We start from the raw sequence: 14,229 nt of genomic DNA on the forward strand, positions 1-14,229 counted from the left end.
TAGAACACTTGTATTTGGTAATAGAGTCAACAACAATAAATACCTGTATTTTATGAAATCTAAGATGTCATCGATACCACTGATGCTATGCCATTCAAGAAAACTGAGCCAACTAAAACATTCATAATATGTAAAATGTATGTGATTTCAAGTGATCATGGAGAGTCACTTGTTTGGAATATTAAGTTGAGAAAATTAAGCATTTTTTTTGTTGTTGTTTCCATTTTTTTTTTTTTTTTGAGACGGAGTCTTGCTCTGTCGCCCAGGCGGGAGTGCAATGTCACGATCTTGGCTTACTGCCACCTCTGCCTCCTGGGTTCAAGCAATTCTCCTGCCTCAGTCTCCCGAGTAGCTGGGATTACAGGCATGTGCCACCATGTCCTGCTAATTTTTGTATATTTAGTAGAGATGGGGTTTCGCCATGTTGGCCAGGCTGGTCTTGAACTCCTGACCTCATGATCCGCCCACCTTAGCCTCCCAAAGTGTTGGGATTACAGGTGTGAGCCACCGCACCCAGCCCCAATGTTTTATAGAACAATGGGATATAATTATGAAAGTAAAAATTAAATTGAACTTTTAAAAAGTTTATATCTGCTTTTTCTTAATTTGCAAAGAAAAAATGGAAAATTTGTGGAAATCTCTCCTAGGACACTTGTATTTGGTAATATAATAGAGTCAACAACAATAAACACCTGTATTTCATTAAATCTAAGATATCATTGATACCACTGATGCTAGGCTGATATGATGAAACTATGATAAAATGGTTTTTTTTTTTATCACTTACTGTTTGCTTTATATTAATTGAGTGTTCTTTTTATTTACACATGGTTTTTTTCCATTATGTATCACTTGTGTGCATCCTTAAAAAGAAAAATATATACAGGAGACTATTATCCTAAGTAAAGTAACTCAGGAATGGAAAACCAAACATTGCATTTCTCCTAAGTGGGAGCTAAGCTATGAGGATGCAGAGGCATAAGAATGACACAATGGGCTTTGGGGACTTGGGGAAAGATGGGAAGGGGATGAGGGATAAGAGACTACAAATCAGGTTCAGTGTATACTGCTCAGGTGATGGGCGCACCAAAATCTCACAAATCACCACTAAATAACTTACTCATGTACCCAAATACCACTTGTTTCCCCCAAACTTATGGAAATAAAAAAATTAAAATAGAGGAAAATTTATACAAAATAAATTTGGTATGCTATTCCTCGGATTCCTTCATATTCAGAGTTTAATTCTTCTAAATCACTTTTTGAATTCAGAGCCATCAGTGTTCATGGTTTTCCTTATAATATTGTCGTTTGTGCCGGGTGCGGTGGCTCAAGCCTGTAATCCCAGCACTTTGGGAGGCTGAGACGGGCGGATCACGAGGTCAGGAGATCAAGACCATCCTGGCTAACACGGTGAAACCCCATCTCTACTAAAAAATACAAAAAACTAGCCGGGCGAGGTGGCGGGCGCCTGTAGTCCCAGCTACATGGGAGGCTGAGGCAGGAGAATGGCGTAAACCCGGGAGGCGGAGCTTGCAGTGAGCTAAGATCTGGCCGCTGCACTCCAGCCTGGGCGACAGAGCGAGACTCCGTCTCAAAAAAAAAAAAAAATAATAATATTGTCGTTTGTGCATAAAAATGTTGGTATGTAGCATTTCTTTAAAACATGTTCCACTATTGCCTTCGGGGTTTTCTTTCAATTTACTTACACTTCTTCAACATGTTTTTGTGTATACATACATGCAGGCAGTGACAACTGTCAAGACTGCAGCCTGGCTGACCACGATTATTTCAGTTGTCTATTGCTGTATAACAAACCACTGCAGACCTTCATATCTTATAATACTAACGATCATTTATTTTGCTTAGGAGTCTGATTTGGGCAGGGTTCAGCAAGGAAGCCTCATCTGTGCTCCAGATAGCGTGAGGCAGGCAGCTCTACTAAAGGCTAGTGGACCTGCTTCCAAGATAGCACTCACTCATACTACTTGCAGGTTGGTGCTGGCTGTTAGCTGGGACCTCAACCAGATCTGAGAAGCAGGGGCAGAGCTCACCATGTGGCATAGGGTTTCTGAGCATGGTGGCCAGTTTCCAAGGGTGAGCATCCCAGGAAAACACCAGGCAGAAGCTATCTTGTTTTATTAATGACCTAGCTTCATAATTTACTTAGCATCACTTTGCCACACTCTATTAGTTGAGGCAATCACAACCTCCTATCCCAAGTTCAAGGGCAGAGGACATAAATTCTACTTCCTTTTTCTGTGTGTGTGTGTGTGTGAGAGAGAGAGAGAGAGAGAGAGAGAGAGAGAGAGAGAGACAGACAAGGTCTTACTCTGTTGCTATGCTGCCCAGGCTGGAGTGCAGTGGCACCATCATAGCTCACTGCAGCCTCGACCTGGGCTTAAGGAATCCTCCCACCTCAGCTACCAGAGTAGCTGGGACTACAGGTGTGTGCTGCCACGCCCAGCTACATTTTTAAAATTTTTTGTGGAGATGAAGTAAATTCTACTTTTTGATGGGGTCTTGACTAGGTTCCGAAAAAGCATGTGAGCTGGTTGTGGTGGCTCATGCCTGGAATCTCAGCACTTTGGAATGCCAGGGCAGGTGGATCACCTGAGGTCAGAAGTTTGAGACCAGTCTGGCCAACATGGTGAAACCCCGTCTCCACTAAAAATACAAAAATTAGCTGGGCGTGGTCGTACACCCCTGTAATCCCAGTTACTTGGGAGGCTGAGGTGGGAGAATTGCTTGAACCTGGGAGGTGAAGGTGTGTAGTGAGCTGAGATCATGCCACTGGACTCCAGCCTGTGCGACAGAGTGAGACCCTGTCTCAAGAAAAAAAAAAAGCATGTGAGACTTTGAAATACTGTGGCTAGTTTTAGAAAAGACAATCTGGTGCAGTGATTATAAGATTCATCCTAATTTCAAAGATGCATGAATTGGACAGAAGGATGTTCTCATTCAAATTGATGAAATGCATTGCTTCAAATGCAGATACTCCTATTCCACCCATCTACATACACCCCTCCCTGCCCCTAATTTGTTGCAGACACGACTAATCAATCATGCCACTCATTCTCCCTGAGCCTCACAAGCTTTATGACACTCTCCTAGGAGCCACTACCAACTGCTGGCAAGTGAGATAAAAAGTATTTACTCTCCTGAATCTAGAGAGTGAAAAACAGGTAGCCTCCTGGACCAGGAGTCACTGGACACCCCTCTCCCCCAGCCCGTGGCTTTGTGTTTCTGTATGCCAGGAAATGATGAGGCTCTCCAGCACTAGACCATATAAACCAAACTGATGCAAAAACCAAAATGGCGCTTCATTCATATGTAGTGAGGGATGAACCCTTAGGTGCCAAAATGCCTAGGTTTGCCAACTGAGAACCTTCTTCATGTCCATTTATCTGAGATTCTGTGTAATTGTTTTGAAGTCTTTCTGTGGGAGTGGAATTAGAGACAGGTGTTGACAGTATTTAGAATAATGCATCCAGGCCTTAGTGAAGCCTAAAAAAAAAAACCAGTCTCAGAACCATGAAGCTGTAGGCTATTGTGCACTTTTTACTGCAAATATGTTTCCATTCTTTAACTTTGCTAGGTGTGGTGGTAAATTGTAGACTGTTTTAGTAAGGGATTTCTGAAATAATTCTCATGGGGGTGGCGGGGAACCTTCCAGGGAAATGCTACTTTGTAATGACTTTTTTTTTTTTTTTTTTTTTTGACCACCAGACTGTCCTCTAAAGTAAGTGAGACATGCAGGCTTCAGATATGAAGCTGGCTTGTGCAACCTGATTATAACATAGCAGTCTGCAATCAGGTGCTATGGCTCGTTTGAAAAATATGTGGGCAATTGGCTTTTAGCTATGTTTTTGTTGCTGTTGTTATTATTTAGTTTTTATTTCATAATCATAAACTTAACTCTGCAATTCATCCAGCTAGGCATGGAAGGGAATAAGGAAGGCATGGAAGGGAATAAGGAAAGCATGGAACTGCAGCAAGAGCACAAAGATTCTAGGATACTATGAGCAAGTGGGGTGGAAGGGTGCTCTCCTGAGCTACAGAAGGAATGGTCTGGTGGTTAAGACAAAACATGAATCACACTGATTAGAGATGTCCACAGTCAACAATGGTGATCTTGCTGGTCTTGCCGTTCCTGGACCGAGAGCGCTCCATGGCCTCCACAATCTTCATGCCTTCTTTCACCTTGCCAAAGACCACATGCTCGCCATCCAACCACTCAGTCTTGGCAGTACAGATGAAAAACTGGGAACCGTCTGTGTTGGGCCCAGCATTTGCTATGGACAAGATGCCAGAACCTCTGTGTTCTAGGATGAAGTTCTCGTCATCAAATTTCTCCCCATAGATGGACCGGTGCCATTATGGTGTGTGAAGTCACCACCCTGACACATAGACCCTGGAATAATTCTGTGAAAGCAGGAACCCTTATACCCAAATCTTTTCTCTCCAGTGCTGAGAGCACAGAAGTTTTCTGCTGTCTTTGAAATATTGTCTGCAAACAGCTCGATGGAGATGCGACCCAAGGGCTCACCGTCAATGGCGATTTTGAAGAACACGGTGGAGTTGACCATGGCTGGTAGTACTGGGCTCCTGGCGCCGTCGGCATCTGCTAGCTATGCTTTTTAAAAGGCGGGTTGGTTACACTTACCCAGGAAGCCTCTATCTCTGAATGTCTGGCCACTCTCAGTGTGTTGTGGAGCCCCACCTCCCTGCTTTGGATGAGACTAGACTGCTAGGCACCATTCTCAGGGCCATACCCCGCCGTCCCAATAAAATGGGGCCTAATGCTGCTCTTCTGAGAGCTTGGGGGCACTGAGCCCATGCTGCCCTCAGACTTATCAGGACCTGCTGACAGAAGTCCTGTCCCATGTCCAACCAGCTGAGGACTCAGAGCTGCTAGAACAATGTCCTCTGTTATTCCACCCTAAGTACCTGCATATTGCCTGGAGTGGTGAGAAATTCTTTAACCATCCGTTTTCCCTACCAGGTTTAGGATGAACAAGTGGCAGTATGAAAACTCTGTGAATCTTTGTCACTGTGTAGGGATCTAGAGGCTAAACCCTTGTCCTCAACTCCAGAACCAGAAAAATGGTTGTTAGTAGAATAGCACAGAGGAAGCAGATGCAGATTATCCTCACAGTGCCATGGCCATGAATGCAGTTGTCCATAGGTTTTGTATATTTTATATCAAACATCAAGCTTGAATGAAGGAACAGGATTTTGACTTTGTGTTTTTAACTTAGAGCATAAGAGGAGATTCTAGGTAAAAGGGCTGTGACCAAATACAGCTGCATTTATATAGTCATGGATCAATTTTATGAAGGATTCTTTAACAACTGAGCTTTGCTTATGGTGTTCTGATCCAGCTCTATCCCTAAGCCAACTTAAAACCAGATCACTCAGCAATACCCTTTATACAACACTTTTTTTTTTAAATTTTAATTGAGATTGAGTCTCACTGTGTCACCCAGGAAGAGTGCAGTGGCGTGATCTCAGCTCACCGCAACCTCTGCCTCCTGGGTTCAAGCACTTCTCCCACCTCAGGCTCCCAAGTAGCTGGGATTACAGGCATGTGCCACCACGCGCAGCTAATTTTTTTATTTTTAGTAGGGATGGGGTTTTGCCATGTTGGCCAGGCTAGTCTCAAACTCCTCACCTCAAGTGATCTGCCTGCCTTGGCCTCCCAAAGTGCTGGAATTATAAGCATGAGCCACTGCCCCTGGCCCCTTTATACAACATTTAATAAATGTTGGGCCAGGCACAGTGGCTTATGCTTGTAATCCTAGCACTTTGGGAGGCCAGGAGTTCAAGACCAGCCTGGGCAACATAGTGAGACACTTGTCTCTACAGAAAATTTTTTTTAAAAATGTAGCTGGGTGTGGTACCACAGCTTATAGTCCCAGCTGCTTGGGAGGCTGAGGCAGGAGGATCACTTGAGCCCAGGAGGTTGAAGCTGCAGTGAGTGGTGACCATGCCACTGCACTCCAGTCTGAGCAAAATGAGAGACCCTGTCTCAAAAACAAACAAACAAATAAATAAATAAATAAATAAATAAATAAATAAATGAAAATGTTGATTGGTGATTAAAATGATAAGTAATTAGAAAAAAAAGTCCATCTTAACCCCTGGCCTGTTTTCTGAAGGCATTGTTATTGATTAGGGTTAGGTTGAGCTGCAAGTAACTGAAAACCCAAAATATACATTTTTTTTTTTTATGTCTCTCATCAAAATCTAGGTAAGCAGTCTGGGCTGCTCTAGTGGCTCCACAGTGACCAGGGACCTGCCGCCCTGTGTCTTCTTCCCCCGCCATTCTCATGGAACAGTGTGCCTGTTCCAGTTGAACCATCACATCCACATTCCAGACAGCAGAAAAGTAGGAAAAGTAAGAAAAAGAACATCTTGCCACTTTGAAGAACACTTTTGCTTGTATCCATTGATCATGATTTGGTCCTGTGTTCACACCTATCACAGTGAGACTGAGAAGAATAAACCTGATTGTGTGCAATCATATACCCGGCCAGCGTTTGGGAGTTCTGGTACTGAGGAAGCAGGGAAATGGATGTTGGGAGGGGTAGCTGGATTCTGCTGTGGCCTGACAGAGCCGTCAAACACAGCCTTCCTGGCTGCTCCTCCCATGAGGTGACAACTAGGGCGCGACCAATGCGTGCTTCTTTAGGCCAGAGCTGGGTCCTGGCACCCAATACTCCCTTTTGGCAATTGTATCTTCTCCATCAGCTGTTGTAAACCAGACACCGTGGAATCCCTTGGTTTTTTTAAGTTACTTTTATTATCCTTTATGTGCATCAATGCAAGCCCAGCCCAGTATAAAAATAGGAAAGGAAAACTCCCCCTAAACACTCAAATGGATCTTTCATACTACATTTCTTTTCTTGCGAATTTATTTTTACTTAATAATAACTTTTTTCGAATCCCAAATACCTTTTCCACTCAAGGTCAGTACAAAGTCACACGCAGTAGAACATGAACGGCGCAGCTTACCTCATGTGTGTCCATAAACTCACCAAAGGAGCTTGAAGGGAGAACAGTGTCTTTATGATCCGGCGTGTCTTGGTACCTGCTTAAAATCACTTTTGCTTGTGATTTAGCGGGATACACTTTGTATATATACATGAAAAATAATTTTTTTTTTTTCTGGGAATGTCTAAGGACTGTTCAACACACAAAATGATTTCATCCTTTTTTGAATGAGAACAGCCCAAAAGCTTCTGGCAAATACACAGAGTTCGTGAGACATGAAATTCAATTATGTCGTGGTACATCAGGTCCGCCTCTTCTCGACTTGCAGTGGATTTTCTTCCTCTGTGAAGGAGGCCCTCCTCCAGCCGCGCGTTCGGAATCCCAGGCCGTCCTTGTAACTGAAGACCCAGTGGTGCGCTGCCCCCTTGTGGGAGGTGTGGGCATTGCAGACCTTTCATCACAAGGACACGGAATTTGTCTTTCAAATGCGGCTGGAAAAATCTGTACTTTTTTAAATTCCCAGGAGGCACGCAAGCCAAATTGGACCTTGAGAAAGACATTATCTTACAGAAATGTCTTCTAATAAAAAATGTGATTGTGTTTATGAAAAAAACCCACTTCGTATATAACAGCACTGCATAGCATGCCTATGCTTGTTTTTGCAGAATGGGTTTTTTAACCAAAAGTTGGATCGTTAGCTTTATTATAGATTCAGTCTTACTGGTAGCATCACAAGGCTGACTTCCAAGAGAAAATATTTGGCTTTTTATAAAGTGAGGAACTATTTTGTAAAGTAAATAGTACATGCCTCTATCTTCCACCAACCATTTATTCTGTAAGTTCTGATTTTAATGAAGTATTTCTCAGAGTAAGGACTTCTTTATACCATCACTAAACTTCCTGCAGGAATTTTAGAATTTCTCCTCATCTTCTTTGCTTTCCAGATTCACGTGGGACATAGCTACTTTTTTTTTTTTTTTTTGAGACGGAGTTTTGCTCTTGTTGCCCAGGCTGGAGTGCAATGGCACAATCTCGGCTCAATGCAACCTCTGCCTCCCAGGTTCAAGCAATTCTCCTGCCTCAGCCTCCTGAGTAGCTGGGATTACAGGCATCCGCCACCATGCCCGGCTAATTTTGCATTTTTAGTAGAGACGGGATTTCTCTGTGTTGGTCAGACTGGTCTCGAACTCCCGACCTCAGGTGATCTGCCTGGCTTGGATTACAGGCATGAACCACCGTGCCCAGCCATATAGCCACTGTTTTTAAAAGCCATTTCTGCACTACCAAGTTAGTGAGTAGCAGCCCTCCACCTGCTCACCTTTGGCTTATGGACCATGCAGCTAAAAGAAGCAACACAAAATAAACTGTGGTCAAAAGAGACTCACAGTTCTCCCTCACACAGGAGGCTGAAGACACTCACACTTCCTCCTTTTAAGTCTTCAACTTTTCTTCTTTATCACGCCGAACGCTTTCATAGTCAGAAAACATCAGTGCTGGAAGAGGCCTTCGAGAACTCTGCTCTCAATTTCTGCATTTGAAGACTGGACCCAGACCCTCATCTCCTGACCCGTCATCCAGTGCTGTCCTCCTGCACCTCCCTGAGGAGTCGCTCAACACTCCAATCCCTCCAAGAAGCTGGGGTGCCTCTCAATTTAACAAGCCAGAAACCGAGAACTCGATGCAAACAACACCACTGCTCAGAGGTGATAAGGGTAAGCAAATAAACCCCCAGGGAGAAACAGAAGCAGAGTTTTGGCTCTCACCACCCTGTAGATAAACAAGTGTTTGATCTGGGCTGAGCACCTGCCTTATCTGGTGAGAGATAACATTCACACTCAGAGGGAGTCTGTGCTTGCAGCCAACAGGTTTGGAATCCTGTTGAGCACTGACCTGGCCAGCACAGCACAGGGACTGAACTAGGGCTCAGGAACGAGGGACCAGGGGAAATTTTGTTACCACCCAGGGGGAAAGAGAGGGTCTCCCTGCACTCCTAAGAGCTCGTAGGCTAACGGGCCCTAAGAAAACAGACAGAGAAGCCTCAGCTAGGGGAGTCCTGATGGCCACAGTCCCCACGAATCCACTATGGGCCATTTAGGGCATGTTTTATAATCTGCTCCATGAAGCTTCCTAGGAAGAATGTCAGAAGCCTTATTTTCTTGCTCACTGTTGAGGTTATGGAAGCTAAAGAAAGCAGTGTATGCCAGGCGCGGTGGCTCACGCCTGTAATCCCATCACTTTGGGAGGCCAAGGCAGGTGGATCACTTGAGGCCAGGAGTTTGAGACCAGCCTGGCCAACATGGTGAAACCCTATCTCTACTAAAAATACAAAAAATTAGCTGCATGTGGTGGCACATGCCTGTAGTCCCAGCTACTCAGGAGGCTGAGGCAGGAGAATCGCTTGAACCTGGGAGGCAGAGGTTGCAGTGAGCCGAGATCACACCACTGCATTCCGGCCCGGGTGACAGAGTGAGACTCCATCTCCAAAAAAAGGGAAAAGAAAAAGAAGGCAGTGAAGAGTAAACTCAGAGGGAAACCAGTGGCCTGTCTCTAGAGTCTTGATCAGGATCACCTTTTGAACATGATACTGTTGACAATAAGAGTAGTAATAATAGCTGCTAATATTTGTGGAGTGCTCACTATATTGTTTCTCATATGTTATATTTTTAAATCCCCACCACAAAACTCTGGGGTAAGTGCTATCGTTTGTTGTTATTGTTTTGAGATGCAGTCACTGTGTTGCCCAGGCTGGAGTGCAGTGGCATGATCTCAGCTCACTCCAACCTCCACCACCCCGGTTCAAGTGATGCTTCTGCCTCAGCCTCTCGAGTAGCCGGGATTACAGGCGTGAGCCACCATGTCCGGCTAATTTTTGTATTTTTAGTAGAGATGGGGTTTCACCATGTTGGCCAGGCTGGTCTTGAATTCCTAACCTCAGGTGATCCACCTGCCTTGGCCTCCCAAAGTGCTGGGATTACAGGCATGATAATAAACTCTTAACCTCACCATTTTTGTATAGAAGTGGAGGTTGTCAGAGCACTTTTTCCATTTATTTTGCTACTTGGGCTTAAGGATGAAAGTCCTATCACAAACTGTTGTCACAGTGAATGTCGGCATTCGGGAGGGTGCTGGGGAGAACAGGGAGAAAGCACAGGAGCCTGAAAGGGGAGGAGAGGGAAGGGATTTCCACACTCTCGCCACAGCCTGTTACTGTCTCCGTGGCAGCAGAGCAGCAGGTTGCCTCCCCATGTCCACTCTCCCCTCCCACCTCAACAACAGGAGCCCATTTTAATCACAGCACAGAATAAAGACTATATTTCCCAGTCTCCCTATCAGCAAGGTGTGGACACTGTGGAGCATGAAGATGGGCCTATCGTCCAGAGGGGTAAAAACAGAAGCATAAGGAGTCTGTCGCTGGTGATTTGGGAGCCACCATACCTGCCCTAGGCTGTTTACCTTGACAACTTTGACAATAGACAAAAATACTTGTTTCTTGTTTAAGCCAATGAGAGGTTAGGCTTTGCCTTGTATGCGTGGATGACTGTCTTCCTCCATTTTGTGATGCTGTAAAAGAATACCTGAGGCTGGATAATTTATAAAAGAAAGACGTTTATTTAGCTCGTAGTGCTGCTGGCTGAGAAGTTCGAGGACACAGCCCTGCTTTCTTGTGAGGGCCCTTATTCATGCTGCCTCCCAAGATGGTGGAGAAGGTCAAAGGGGAAGCAGACACACGAGAAGAGAGGGAAAGCCGAAGGGCTCTGACTTTATAACAACCCACTCTCAGGGGAATGATTCCATCCGCATGAGAACTAATTCAGTCTCACAAGAGACAGAGCTCACTACTGGGAGAGCACCAAGCCATTTATGAGGGATCCACCGCTATCACCCAGACACTTCCCACTGGACCCAATACCCCAACAGCACCGCATCAGGGCTCAAATTGCAACATGAGCTTTGGTGGTGACAAACCAACCATATCTAAACCATAGCAGACACCTAATCCTAACTACTAGCTACTCACTTGTAAAAATTTTTAAAGAGGCGAAACAGGCTCAGTAAAAGTAAGTAACTGTCCAAAGACATGCAACTATGACCTGGCAGCATTCGGTTTTGAATCTGTCTGTCTGATCCAAGACTTCATCTTTCCAGCATAGTCTGTACTAACAAATGTAATTGGAACATGCGTGTATGTGGTGCTTTATAATTTGTAAGTATTTTCTTATATATTATGGAATGTGTACAGTTGGAATTTTTTGGCTGCAAGCAACAGAAATAGACTCTGAATAACTTACATGAAAGAGGACTCTTAGGAAGATTTAGGGTAGTAAATTAGTCAGGGATCAATTAGAGAAGCAAAGCACTAGGGATTTCTTTTTCTTTTCTTTCTTTCTTTTTTTTTTTTTTTTTTTAGGCAGAGTCTTGCTTCTTCACCCAGGCTGAAATGTAATGGCGCCATCTTGGCTCACTGCAACCTCCACCTCCCAGGTTCAAGCAATTCTCCTGCCTCAGCCTCCCAAGTAGCTGTGATTACAGGCATGTGCCAGCACCCCTGGCTAATTTTTGTATTTTTAGTAGAGATGGGGTTTCACCATGTTGGCCAGGCTGGTCTCAAACTCCTGACCTCAAGTGATCCACCCACCTTGGCTGCCCAAAGTGCTGGGATTACAGGTGTGAGCCACCGCAACCGGCCTCTTTCTTTTTTTTTTTTTTAATAACATAATGGGTATTTACTATAGTACTTCTCATCAGGAGGATGTTACTCAGTTAATATAAAGTTGTTTTCTTAACATTAAATCTCTTTTCTATGTCAATGTCTATAGCGTTTTTTTCTGTTTTTTTAAATTATTTATTTTTATTTTTTTATTTTTATTTTTTGAGACGGAGTCTTGCTCTGTAGCCCAGGCTAGAGTGGTGCAGTGGTACAATCTCGGCTCACTGCAAGTTCCACCTCCCAGATCCGGGTCCCAGTTCAAGCAATTCTCCTGCCTTAGCCTCCCGAGTAGCTGGGATTACAGGTGTATGCCACCATGCCCAGCTAATTATTGTATTTTTAGTAGAGACGGGTTTTCACCATGTTGGCCAGGATGGTCTTGAACTCCTGAGCTCGTGATCCACCCGCCTTGGCTTCCCAAAGTGCCGGGATTACAGGCATGAGCCACTGTGCCCAGCCTATAGTGTTTTTTGTTTTTTTTTTTTTTTAATATTAAATCTTTTCTGCATTTCATTTCAATATTAGATACACTGAATACATTTTTCTTTTTTTTTTTTGGGACGGAGTCTCGCTCTGTTACCCAGGCTGGAGTGCAGTGGCACGATCCCGGCTCACTGCAACCTCCGCCTCCCAGGTTCAAGCCATTCTCCTCCCTCAGCCTTCTGTGTAGCTGGTACTACAGGCGCCTGCCACCACGCTCGGCTAATTTTTTTGTGTGTGTGTGTTTTTAGTAGAGACGGGGTTTCATCGTGTTAACCAGGATGATCTCAATCTCGTGACCTCGTGATCTGCCCGCCTCAGCTTCCCAAAGTGCTGGGATTACAGGCGTGAGCCACCGTGCATAGCCCTTAAATACATTTTTCTAAACATTTTTTTCCCCAGAGGTAGAAGTTTCCCTTTTTGGCTGACTATCTGATATCTAAATACAATATTACCTCGAAAGACAACAAAACAAAAATCTAATAAAAATATGGAGAGAAGACTCCTCAACGAATCAGGAGGCAGCGATTATAACTGAACAGTGATGGTTTCCTAAGATTCTGGGCAAGAACTTCCTTCTTCCTATTTCACATGCTTTGAGAAGTCTAAAACTATGAAATATTACTTGTGTCAATTTCAGCCATCTTACTTCTTTGGCTTCCTTTCTAAACAGCAAATACAAATTATAGGCTGCATTTTTTCTGCACATTATTTGTTGTAAAGAAAATTTTTTTTAAATTTTTATATATGTATCTGTTTGTTCCCATTTCATGGAAACAATGAAGAATGTAAAACTCCCTTATTTACTGATTCTTGGAAACTGTCAGACACCAAAGCTCAGGTTTAGCCTCAATAGCACAAAGGTTTTCAGGGTGAGGTTTGATTCAGTAAGCCCTTCAAAGTCACATCTGTCCATATCTCTTTTCTTCATATACCTTCAAGCAAGCATAGATGCCTGTAATGCTGAGAACCACACCTATCAAGAGAGTGATTGCATCGTTGGCTTCTACTGCTTCGACAACAGGCAGCATCAAAGGCATGACATGAGAACTAAGGACAACTGTGTTGAAACTGAGGTCATGATGTTGGAATCTTGAGGGCTGAAGGTTCCAAAGACATGGTGTATAGAATTCTATTTGACTTGAAATTTTCCCTTCCTGGAGCTCCGAATGCTGTAGTTTAGAGGTTCCACATGGCACTGCCTTCCAGGAAGCAGCGTAACAGGAATCAGCACTAGGGACTTCTTACCAGGATTTGATCTTACCCATCAGTGGGAGCTGCTGACGCAGTCTCTGTAAGGCTCTTGCCCTCGGGTCTGATGCTGAACTTGCAGTCCGCAGGGCAGGCAGCTGGGTCAGAGAGATGCGGTGAACAAGAACAAGCTGGAAACCACCCGCTGGAGACCATGAGGAGGGACTGAAACCGCGCCTCTGATTTGGGTGGCATGGGTCTCCTGCAGGAGTCAGGATCCTTCATCACAGAGCTCAGCGGACCTGTCTGGCTCAGAAGTCGGGAAAGCTGAAGGAGGATCCTGAGAAGGGTAGAGCAGCTACAGGCCCAGCCCCTGCCTCCTGCTGACGCGGTGAGCCAGTGGAAAGTGACAAGGTGTGCAAGCTACAAAAACTGCTGCCGCTTCACTTCCACCCTGCAAATCTCACACCAGGAGCTTCTGCATGGCCCACCCTAACTGGAAACATACAGGAAAGCGAATTCTGGGAAATGTAATTCAACCCTGCCAGGTTGGCATTTATAAAGCCACCTCGGGTAGCATGTGGAACTGAGGAGAAAGCTCGAGAATCAGGTTTTGGACAGGAAAGAAAGCAAAGAAACTCAGGAGTTCGGTGTGGCAGATGGGCACTCACGCTCTACGTCTTTGAATTACCTCCAACTGAATTTCCTCCTTGTACTGCTCAAATTCCCAGGGCAGAGGCCAGGTGGCTCTTGTGGGTCATGTACTTACTCCTTGGCCAGGGGAGGGTGGACACTTGGTTGACTGTCCAATATCATTGCACGCAATGGGGGAATGCTGGTCCCCCAAAGGGAAA

At 44.6% G+C, this 14,229-nt stretch overlaps 1 pseudogene; it reads right to left on the bottom strand.

The window, feature by feature from the left end:
• Positions 1–13,086: 13,086 nt before the first annotated feature.
• On the bottom strand, positions 13,087–13,407 carry LOC114671948 (small integral membrane protein 30 pseudogene; annotated as a pseudogene).
• Between the last annotated feature and the right edge of the window lie 822 nt (positions 13,408–14,229).

Source organism: Macaca mulatta, chromosome 13 (genome assembly GCF_049350105.2).
Source record: "Macaca mulatta isolate MMU2019108-1 chromosome 13, T2T-MMU8v2.0, whole genome shotgun sequence".
NCBI lineage: Eukaryota > Metazoa > Chordata > Mammalia > Primates > Cercopithecidae > Macaca > Macaca mulatta.